We start from the raw sequence: 10,937 nt of genomic DNA, 5'->3' as shown, positions 1-10,937 counted from the left end.
CCTGTCCCTGCTCTCCTATGTGCAGCATACATTTCAAAAGCACACATCTCCATTAAGAAGTTTAATGACTCAACACACTGGAAAAGTCTTAAAAATTACACTACTGTTTGTAAAATGAGTTTTAAAAAATGAAAAGAACATTGGTAGTGACTCCATATGGTGTGAAGTAGTATCTTGCCCTTTTCTGGGAGAATAGGGCTGGAAAGAGAAAGGTTAGTATTAAGTCAAGTTGAATATAGCAGTCCTGCAGCGGTAAATAAAAAAAGCATACAAAAAATGCCTGGGTTTCTTCTAGTCCAGACACTGAAATCAAGAACAGTTTTGATTTCTTATGTGGGTAATCTCCATTTACCAGTATTTTTTGATGAGTACACACTGACAGTCTATGGTCTTGCATGGGCAGACAGTGGGATAGATGCTTGAAAACATGAAAACCAGATCTATTGGGCCAATGGACACATGGGAATGATTTGCCACTGAACACCTTTGTGCTAAGTTTCATTTGATACTAGAAATGTTCAGGTGTCACTTAACAAACACTGCCCTTATATATGTTTGTAGGATGTACAAACAGGGCTTGCATTGTTTTGGTGCTGGGAAAGTCTACCATGTGAAATCAACCTGCAGTTCACACCTTTGACCTTAACAGCATATTACATAATTCTTCAATTACGATGTGCCACATATAGCTCTAAAGAACCTTCTTAATACAATAAGTGCTATACTTTCCAGTGCTTGTATCAGTTACTCCTGCATAATTTGTGATTGGGTTACCTCCTCCAACTCTGAGTCCATAATATAATTTTTTTCTAACTGGATATTCAGTTAGATCACAATACTCTTTTCAATGCAATATAATAGTTTGGAGGCTCTGGGTACCATATAGCCTTCATAATTTCAATATATAATTTCAAATAGAGTGGATAAGCTTAAATTAAGGAAAAGTTTTAGTGTTTTGGAGAACACGAGAGGAGAAATACTGGACCTGCAAAGCTTTTTTGGATATGTGTTTCAACTTGTGCTGTTTGGGACGTTCAGCCAGGTGTGCTGCTGTCTTTCCAATTTACATGGAGTGCTATGATACGTCTGATATTAGGTTGTTATGACCCACCCCAGAAGGCCAGGGCAACTGAGGCTCTTGTTAATAGATCCCTTGGGGTGGATTAGGGTGAAATGACACTCAATAACTGATGCTTAGGTACATGTATGACAGGTTGATTTTAGAACAATTTCATTGCAGTTGAAAAGAGGTTTGTAGTGGTTTTTTTCTATTATCTGTAGAAAGGCAATGATTTATATTCTGGAAAGATATTGTTTAAGAAAATAGATAAGGAAAAGAAAGATAAAGAAAGGACAAGGGGTTGATACAGGAGAGGAAAGATCTAGTGGACCTGGTAACGAGACTTGGTTGTTGCCATTCAGCTGTCTTGATCTGTCAGGGGTGGGGAAGTCCACAGAACACAAAGTTCAGAGTGTTAATAAACATTCAGGTTCAGGTGGGAACATCAAGGTACCTGCTCTTGGGGGGACATTTTACACTGTATGTTGCAACACAATAAATCATGAGCAGTTTTCTGGTGGAAAGTCCTAGAAAATGTGTCTGAAGGCATTTTGGGTGATTTTGATGTTTTATGGTACCTTCTAGACATGACAGCTGCTTCTCATATAACTGAGCCAGTTATTCCCCATTGGAAAGGATGAATACCTTCAGGCCTATGTGTGCATGTCCCACTACCTCCCCCAGAGGGGAGTTGCACATCTGAGCCAGCTGAGTAAGAGAGGGTGAGGACATCGTCATGATAAAAAGCATTATCTCACCTCTTCAGGATGTGTTTCTTATCAGCCTTTCCCCCCAGCTGGCTCAAAATCCAGCTTGCTGCTGAACAAAGTTTGGTTTGTCCTGGTCATTCTCAGGTGGTGGGTGCTCATCCTCTGTTCTATGTGGATCAGAAGATTTGTTACCACACATGAAAAACCTCTCCCCTCCCATGATTGGGAGGTGCAGCTGGGGAGTGCAGTTGGAGATTGAGGGGTGCAAACCCGGTCTTAACAAAGCAGCCTGCTGCTTTTGCAAATGGCCAATTGATTAACCATTAACACTTTAGTCTGTTACACAGGTAAATAAACAAAGGAGTCCTGCTTTCATCATGCAGTAAAACTGATGAGATCTGTGAGTAGTCTGAGCCTCACCTACCCTTAGTTTGTAAGGAGAAACATTGGACACCAAAGATTGCATGTGGAACAGTGAAGGCAGACCTTGTGTCTACATTGGAGGTGCAACAGGAGCAAGTGTTGAACAAAGTAGTTAATGCTGGAGAGTTGATAGGTATACTGTACATATTTAGGTGGATTTAATTTCATTTTCCTTTATTGAATTTCCGGGGACTTATATCTGTTAGCAGACAGAGAGCATTTAGGTGCACACATGAAGCACATCTTCTGGCTTAATTTCATCAGAAAGGAACCTGGGCTGTGATCTCTGAGCTCATGCTAATTTATATGTGCAATAACAAGCGGTAAGTAGGATTAACAGGAGGGCTGAGTGAAAACTGCAGTTCTGATTAAAATTAAAATGCTAATATAGGCAACAATATAACACTGAGCAAGTGTATATACTGCTTTTGGAATTAACTGTATTACACAGAGCACAGATTTAGCCTGAAGGTCTTGGCAATTGGTGTTGATTACTCTTACTGGTGTTAGGCAGGCTGCGTATATCCATGTCTCACTATCCCTCCTTAAAAGCCAGTGTGAGCTATCTGTAATCAGATAGGACTAGGAAAGTCACACATACATTTTGGGCATATTTTTACTCTTTCATTCTTAATTCTGAAATGATAGCTAATACAACATTTTGCTTTTATTTTACTCTGTCATTTATTTTAGTCCAGTGACTCTTCCCTAAGAAATATTTGTTTTAAAATGCAAACTTCTTTCACTGCTCTGGATTTTATTTTTTTCAATAAATTAATTTGCTACTTTGTCCTCTGACAACCTGAACGCAGGAAAATGATTCATTACAAAATTGAAGTGTCCATTGCATTGTCTTCTGCTGAGATGACTGTATACACATTTACTAAAGAGTAGCACACTGAAATATCAGCTAGCCTCCCTCATGAAAGGAGGGCTTTGTGAATTCTTTTGTTCCTAACTGCAGGTGCTTCTATGTCTGAAAAGATCCTGTGATCTGATAGCTGTTTTTCACTTTCTGTGATCATGGACAGCTTGCATAATACAACAAAGGTGGAAGATTGTTGCCTTCCCCAGGGTTGCTTAAAGTTACAGTCCTGATCTCTTGACCTTTAATTTCAGCAGGTTTGATTGCCCAAGGAACCCTGGTGTGCATACTTGGAGCTAATATAGCATTTTGCTGTTCAGTCTGTTGTAAGTGCTTTAACACTGACATAGTTTTAGAAGAGCATTAGTTTCTGGGGATCTCCTGCACATCATGGAGTTAAGGAATAAAGAGCAACTGACAGCACAAAATAACCCCTAGACTCACAGTATGCCATGGGCAGCAAAATATTCTGTTATGGGTATTACAAATGTTGATGTGTCACAGAACAATGGTGCAAATGTCAGAGGCTGCTTGTGTTATATTCCCCAGTAGGCCCTGTGCAAAGATAAGACCCAAGCAAACAGCAGTAGAGCTCAGAGAAGAGACCTCAGAATAAATGTAAAGAATAAATTATAAATAAACAAACTATTTTTTCTGTGTTTTAGCTTAACAGATTAATAAAAGAAGAGCAATAATAACAAAGTTTTTTTCACAAAGACAAATTTGTTTTCTAATTTCTTTTTTCCCACATAAAGGAAATTAAAAATCTTCCAGTTGAAGGTTCAACAATGTATGATATTCAGTCTAAAATATTTCTTTCTGACTTGTAGTGAAGGAGTAGCAACAAGAGGTTAAAAACAATCCAGTTTAGATCATCTCATAATAAGTTTGTTAGTATGTTCCCTTGTAAGTAGAGTTCAGTACCACAGGGAAAACAAGAAGATGAATTCATATGTGCAAGAAATGACTTTTGAAGGTTTGCAATGATTTTTGGACTCCTGAGCAAGAGAAGAAAAGTTTTACTCCTACTTCTGAATCTCTGAACTGATGTCTTCACTTTGCCAAGAATACAGAATGTAAAATGTTCTTAAAATGCCAAAACATTTTAAAATGTGTTTTTAAAAATGTCACTACTATTTTTAATCTATTATTACTCCAGTTATTAGCTAGGGAAAGATTAAACAAATGAAATTGTTTTCAGTCAGGAATCATTAGGCTATGTTTCACTGTCTGCTCACTTGAAGGACTGGTGATCCATCAAAAGATGAACAAAAGCTGTCACTGATTTACAGCAAGAGAAGGACAAGCTAGTCTTGCTTCAGTAGCACTGAACTCAGAGAAAATGTTTTTTATATGTTAGACTCCTGCCAACAATTAAATAAAAATCTAACTTTAATCCATAGCAATGATTGTGAAACATTGTTATGCTATGATGTGGCAAAATGCAGTAGGGCACTTTGGGGAAATACAATGGGATGTAGAGAAATAGTACAAATAAGTAGCAAAGGCTACAATATTTAAAATTTTTTAAAGCTATTTGAACCAAAGAAGAGTAACTGAAAACAACAAGATTCACTTCAGACCAGTCTTAATTCAGGTTTTAAAGGACTTGTGCAGACACACGCACAAAGACATTGAGATTAATGTTCAGCTATCCCATTAGGCATCCCTGTTTTATGTGATCCTTCATGTACAAACCTTGAGAATCTCTCAAGTCTGCAAGACCATATCAATTTGTCTAAATCTTTCCAGCTTGCTTCTGAAGGGCTAATTAGCCTAGAGGCAGATTGTGCTTCTGCAAACCAGCTTTTATTTTACTGTATAGTAGTCTGGCCACTTTATTCATAGGTACTGTGATTTAAAGCTCTCAGCTATTCAAATGATAACCAATGTTAATAGCAATTATTTTAGTAACAATTTACTAAGATCAATGGAAATCTTGGTGAGACTACAGCACTTGTCTGCATCCTTCCTCTGCTCCTGGTGGATTTACAGCGTCTCGTGCGTTCTGATAAAGTAAGAAGGTTGCAATTTGTGTTTTATTTCTTTCACAGGTCTTATGTAGATTATCATTTCTTATGTTCTTTTTTTTTTTTTTTTTTTTTTTTTTTTTTTTTTTTTTTTTTACTCCTTTATTTTTATTTTTGTTTTCCCTATATTTTTTGGAGTTAATAAACTAGATGTTATTCCAAGCTTCTATACAAAAGTTAAGGATTTAGTCCTCATGGTTATGAGGCAAAACTTGAAAACGTGACTTGAGTGCAATTCCAACAATTCAGAGCCAGGTGCAAAGGACAAAGCACAACTTTTATTATTATGTGTGAAAAAAAATCTAATTGGGTTATCTGTCTTATTTATATCTCAATGAGGCAATGTGTCAAATAACTATCTACAAATACACACATAACAGTGTGATTCATTTCTGCAGGTGTTCATTGAGTCCCTTGTGTTTCTCGGGCAGATCCACATTTGCAAAGTAAAGCTCAACAAGTTTCTGAATGTTAATTTAATCAGATTATTCTGTTTTGTCTTTCATTTCACACAAGATAAAAACCAGTTTGTGTTTGTTCTGAAGAAATACTTAGAAGAAAAAAAAAAAAAAGAAAAAAAACCACACAAAACCACCAAACCACCATAATGAAAAACTCCAGGAGTTGAGTTTGTGCTTTCACCAGTTTATTTTCTACTTATTTTGCACTTCCAGTGGTCAGCAGAAACAGAATGATTTGTCCTGCAATGGTAAATCAGTCTGCATCTATTACTACTCTCATTGTATTATTCTTTTTAATGTAGAACTAACACTTTAAATTTTATCCACAATCAACCTGCCAGTACACTGGGATGCAAAAAGTGGAAGAAAAATCAAGCTTTGTTGTTCAATTGGGAGCTCCCAATTGAATCCACACATCACACATAGAAAATGGGACTCCTGCTCAGACTTCAAAATCTTGCAGTGCTATTAATTTTCTAAATGAAAACTCCCAAACAATGTCAGCTATCCCTATTTTGTTTTCAGTGGAAATCTAATTACCCAGTGCTCTTAATTCTGAATTTCTAGCATACTCTCAAAATTCCATTAAAGTCTTGATCTCAGAAGAAATTTTTAGTTTGCTTGTAGTGGAAAATAGCCAAAATGCCAGTAGTACTTCCATCCACAAAGTTTACTTCTTGTAACCCAGGATGAAAGGATTTTCATGTTCTACTGCATCATTCTCTTATTTTCCAATTAATAAAAGAACTAAACCAACAAACAAAAACCCCAACCCCGCCCATAAAAAAAGCCCATCAAAACCAACCAACCAACCAAAACCAAAACAAAACAAAAAACACCTCAACAAAAACCCCAAACAAACAAACAAAAACCCAAACCCACCCAAATTGTAGCAGTGTTGCTGTTATTTTCCAGTGTCTCTGTATAACTGCCTAGTTCTGTCAGTGAAAACAAACTGACCTGGAAGGGTCTGGTTGTCTCTGAAACAACCAGTTAAGTAACCCCTGTGTTCTTTCATAAAGAAAATTTGCATTTCAGAATAGTTATTGAGAACAAATGGTGGAACACAGTGTTTGCTTTACTAATGGACTTTCAGGTATTGAACTGAAGAAGAGTGACAAGAGATATAGTAAAAAAAGTTTCTATCAAGAAATTTATTTTCCTAGTGTAGCACCTGAACATATGCAAATGCTCTTGTCATACTACAAGGATAGATACTTGGCAATTCTTTTCCCAGGGAGCTTTAATCCTTTGTCAGGCACAAAACTTGTCATCTGATCATTGGTCACGTTCTGAAATTTAACTCTTCTGAGGAATGATCATAATAATTTAAGTAAATATGTATTATGGAACTGAAGACAAAGTAAGTGAGAGCCTTCTATGTTTAATAGCTTTGGTGAAGTTCAAATGTATTGTGCATAATGGGTTTAAAAAAAATCCATTAGAGCTTCTTGGTATTGCCTCAAGCAGATGCTACAAAATGATTAAAAAAAAATTATATCCAAAACCAAAGAGACTTGATTTTGCATAAAAATAAGGAATATGTTGAAACCATAAACTGCAATATGATTTCAAAACCTTATTTTCAAAATTGCTCCTAATTTAAAACAATCAATCAAACAAACAAACAAACAAACAATATTTGTATACCTAACCTCTTTCTCTAGAAATTATCTCATTTAATCAGTTGCTTTCCAGAGCACTAGTTAACACTGGTTTCAGTTACAGGAACCTGTCCCATTTGAGAGACAATATTAAATTTCACTCAGAAACCAGCAGTTTTCAATGTGAATAAGCATATAGAATCTGATGACTGCTGAGTAAGAAATTGTCTGCAAATGCAAGTGCTTCTGATTGATCCGATTGATTCATGACCCTTAACTTTCATAAGAAAGTCCCTTTTCAACTTCTCCATACAACTGTAAATTGCTAAATAAAAAAAAATATTTATCATTACACATTATTTACTTTTACTATTAATCGCTGATATGAGAGATGCCTTCCCATCCAGGCAAACAACCTAGACATTACATACATGTCTGACAAAAAATGGTGTCTGGGATTCAATCATCCAATCATGAGACTTTCTCAGATCTTCTCAACAAAATTTTCACCTCAACCACTCTCAGTCCCTCACATTTCCTTTCCTGAGCAGGAGGATGGGAACCAAAATTAGTTCATGTGCATCCCAGCAGAAAGTGTAGTATCCATTATTTTGCTTACAGTTGTACAATTTTAGTGATCTCTAATTAAACTGTAGAGCAGTGGGAGTTATTTCTGACCCAGAATGGAAAAAAGCTGGTTATTTCTTTTTCATTTGTCCTCCTGTCAGAATTACTTAAGCCCACTATAAAAATAAATATATCAAGCAATGGGAATTTTCCATATGTCTGGGGGAAATGAACACAATAGTATAAGGATCTCATTGTTCAGATTTTAATTTCAATACATAAATCTCACAATTCCTAATTATGAATGTTTACCTTTTACTCAACCATCCACTCATTAGCTGATATTTGTGCAGACCAAATAATGGAGGCAGCAAGCATATCTTTTTCCTGTCCTGATATTTTTTTAGTAAACTGTATACCCAAATCCTTTTTCTCCATTCAACCATGCCATTTTTTTCTTTTCCTGTTTCATTGCAAATACACCAGTGTCACGATATTTTAAATATATCTATATTCTACAGATCTGTTAGCTTTTTAATCCATATTGAGATACTCTATTGCTGGTGCCTTTCAGATATATCTTTATCATATTAATTGATGACAATAAAATGTTTCTTCTAAAAACATCCTCACGGAAACAGTGAAAGTGCTGAAAACAGAACTGTTCTGTTTCAGTTTTGGCATCCCAGTATGCCTTTAATTTCTTGTAGTTTTTCTTCCACTATTATTTTAGATCACATCTTTTGAGTTTTAACTGAAGATCCTTACTGACCTGAGTTTTCAAACCTTGAGCTAAGCTGTGCATTGTCTGACCGTAGTCCCCTGTTAACTTTACAGAAGGGCAAAGATGGTCATGATGTGCCTTGCTGTAAATGGGTAGTGCCAGATCCTTGAGAGAAAACAATATATATATAATATGTAGACAACATATTTGCCTCCTCAAGACCCTCTGTAGGTGGTCAGCTCTTCCAGATTACCTTTGTTGTCTGTTTTTTTTTGCTGGTATTATGCTCTAGGGTAGAGGGTTTCAAGACATGCTCAGCCTTCGTGAACATCTAGCAAAAACCTCTCAGGGTTATTGAATATAGATCTTCATGTCATAAGGGATCACTTTGTTCATTTACTCTGGCCTGATATATCCACAAATTGTCTCCTAGAAAGCTTATTAAATCCTCTTGACAAAAGCATAAACTAATGTTGAAAAAAACTATGCAGAAAATTGCAATAACTTCTGGTAATGTGAATTGTTGGTTTTGATGGGGTATTTTGGCTTTGTTTTTTATGTTTTGTGGCTGGTTTTTTGTCTTTCATATTGTCCTCCTTGCCTGGTTGTTTGGCATTCTGTTCCCACCTTTGCTTCATGAAATCTTTAGCCAAGGCCATGGTTCTATTTAAATAAGAATCCCTTTCCATTTACTTTGACATTTTTGAAATTAGAATCCAGACTCTGAAATGAAGGTCCTGTCTCATGTCCTTTTTCTTGATTCTTAGCTTGTCCTTTATTTAGCTGCAGGCTAGAACATGCTTGGAATTGCTTCACAGAGAAATTAGGGTTAGCGGAGTTCTGGCAAAACCTGAGCACAGCTAGATTTCCATTTCACAGCTCTGCCTTTCAGGTACAACTTCATACATCACTGGTGTGATTTGTACATGGTGTACATAAGTGATATATAGACTCAATAAACAGCTTTGATACTCCAACATAAACCTTATTTGTACTTGACTAACAAGGCTAAAGTAGAGGATTTCTTTACCTTTGTCGTGGTTGCGGGGGAGGTGAATTTTTCCAGGGGGATGTGGGCAGTCCAATCAATAATCAGCTTTTCTGCTGGCACCTGGATTGGTCACTCGGAAGTTTGGACACGCCTCTGAGGACACAAAGAGTTAAAAGCAGGAGTCTAGGGGGTTCGGTCTCCTTTGGGTTCCAGTTTCAGCAGTGGAAACATCTCCTCTCCCCTGCTCAGCTCTGGGCTGAGTGGGGGAGGGGGAAGCCACGTGGCCGGGCTCAGGACAACCACGTGGTGGAACTAAAGTAAGCTGGGGCCCGGGGGGAGAAGAGAGGGGACAAGACTGGAACTGAGCTGCCCCGTCCAGGATGGAGGGGTGGAAAACTGTGGAAGTGCCTTCTGTGTGTGCTCACCCCCCCCTTCCCCCCCAAACTCCGGGAGAAGTTGCCCAGCCACGTGGGATTTGCCGAGCCTGGGAGTGCCTCAGCCTGCAGCACCCTGCCGAGAAAAAACTGTTAACCCTTGCTTGGCAGAAAGAAACTTTTCTTAGACATTGATTCTCATGACTAGTGATTTTGGAAATCAGGAGAAGGAAGCGGCCTGGGACCGAGATGATAAAGCATGATTGGAAAGAACCCGATGGAAGAATGAGAGGAGTAGCCTTTAGAGCTGGACTTCTCTTGCATAATGTCAGCCATAGACTGAACTTAAGTCTCTTTTGAACATAAACTGCATTTTTGGGTGGATGCAGCTGCCCTTGCTTTTGCTACAGTGACTGGCACTTGAAGAGTGGAGCGAGCAGGGAAAAGAGGGGGAGGGTGAGGTGGCGCCCTCTGCCCTCAGGGCAGACCTGCTCCTGGAACCCCGGCCCCTGGGTAAAAAGGGGAGAGCTCGGCATGCAAGTATCCTTAAAAAGCCCTGTATGTAGTTTTGGCCTATGAGACAGCAGTGAGAGCGCTGGACATAGGAAAAAGAGAGAGTCACCCGACTTCTCTGGGCGGTGCCACGGGTGACATGGGAACACATAAGGAGTAGACCTGTGTGTTCTGGAGAACAGTCTGTGGTGCCAGAGAGACTCCTCTCTCCCTTGCTGAATTGAAGATTAGTTTTTTTTGAGTGGTGATTGTTTGATCTAAAACCCAAAGGTTGGTCTGTGAAAAGTGATGGGTGGGGAGGTAGAAACTGGGAGAAGAAATGTTCTAAGAAGTTTTTATTTCTGTCTCTGTGTGTGTTTAAGAGTATTTCTGTCCCTGTTCTTATGTAATTAATAAAGTTTTGGTGGGTTTTTTTTTGTTTTCAAGATTTAAGCCTGCTCTGCTCTGTTCCTGATCACATCCCACAAGAGTTGTTAGAGAAAAAACATATATTCATGAGTGCATTAACATCTGGCCAGTGCTAACCCATGACAACCTTCAACTTCTTTCTGGACCTATACTTCTAAAGACATGCATAAGTTTTAGTTCCAGGGACTTTGTACACTACTTCTTTGT

The sequence above is a fragment of the Prinia subflava genome, chromosome 2, assembly GCF_021018805.1.
Source record: "Prinia subflava isolate CZ2003 ecotype Zambia chromosome 2, Cam_Psub_1.2, whole genome shotgun sequence".
Lineage (NCBI taxonomy): Eukaryota > Metazoa > Chordata > Aves > Passeriformes > Cisticolidae > Prinia > Prinia subflava.
Note: the sequence above shows the minus strand (reverse complement) of the source record.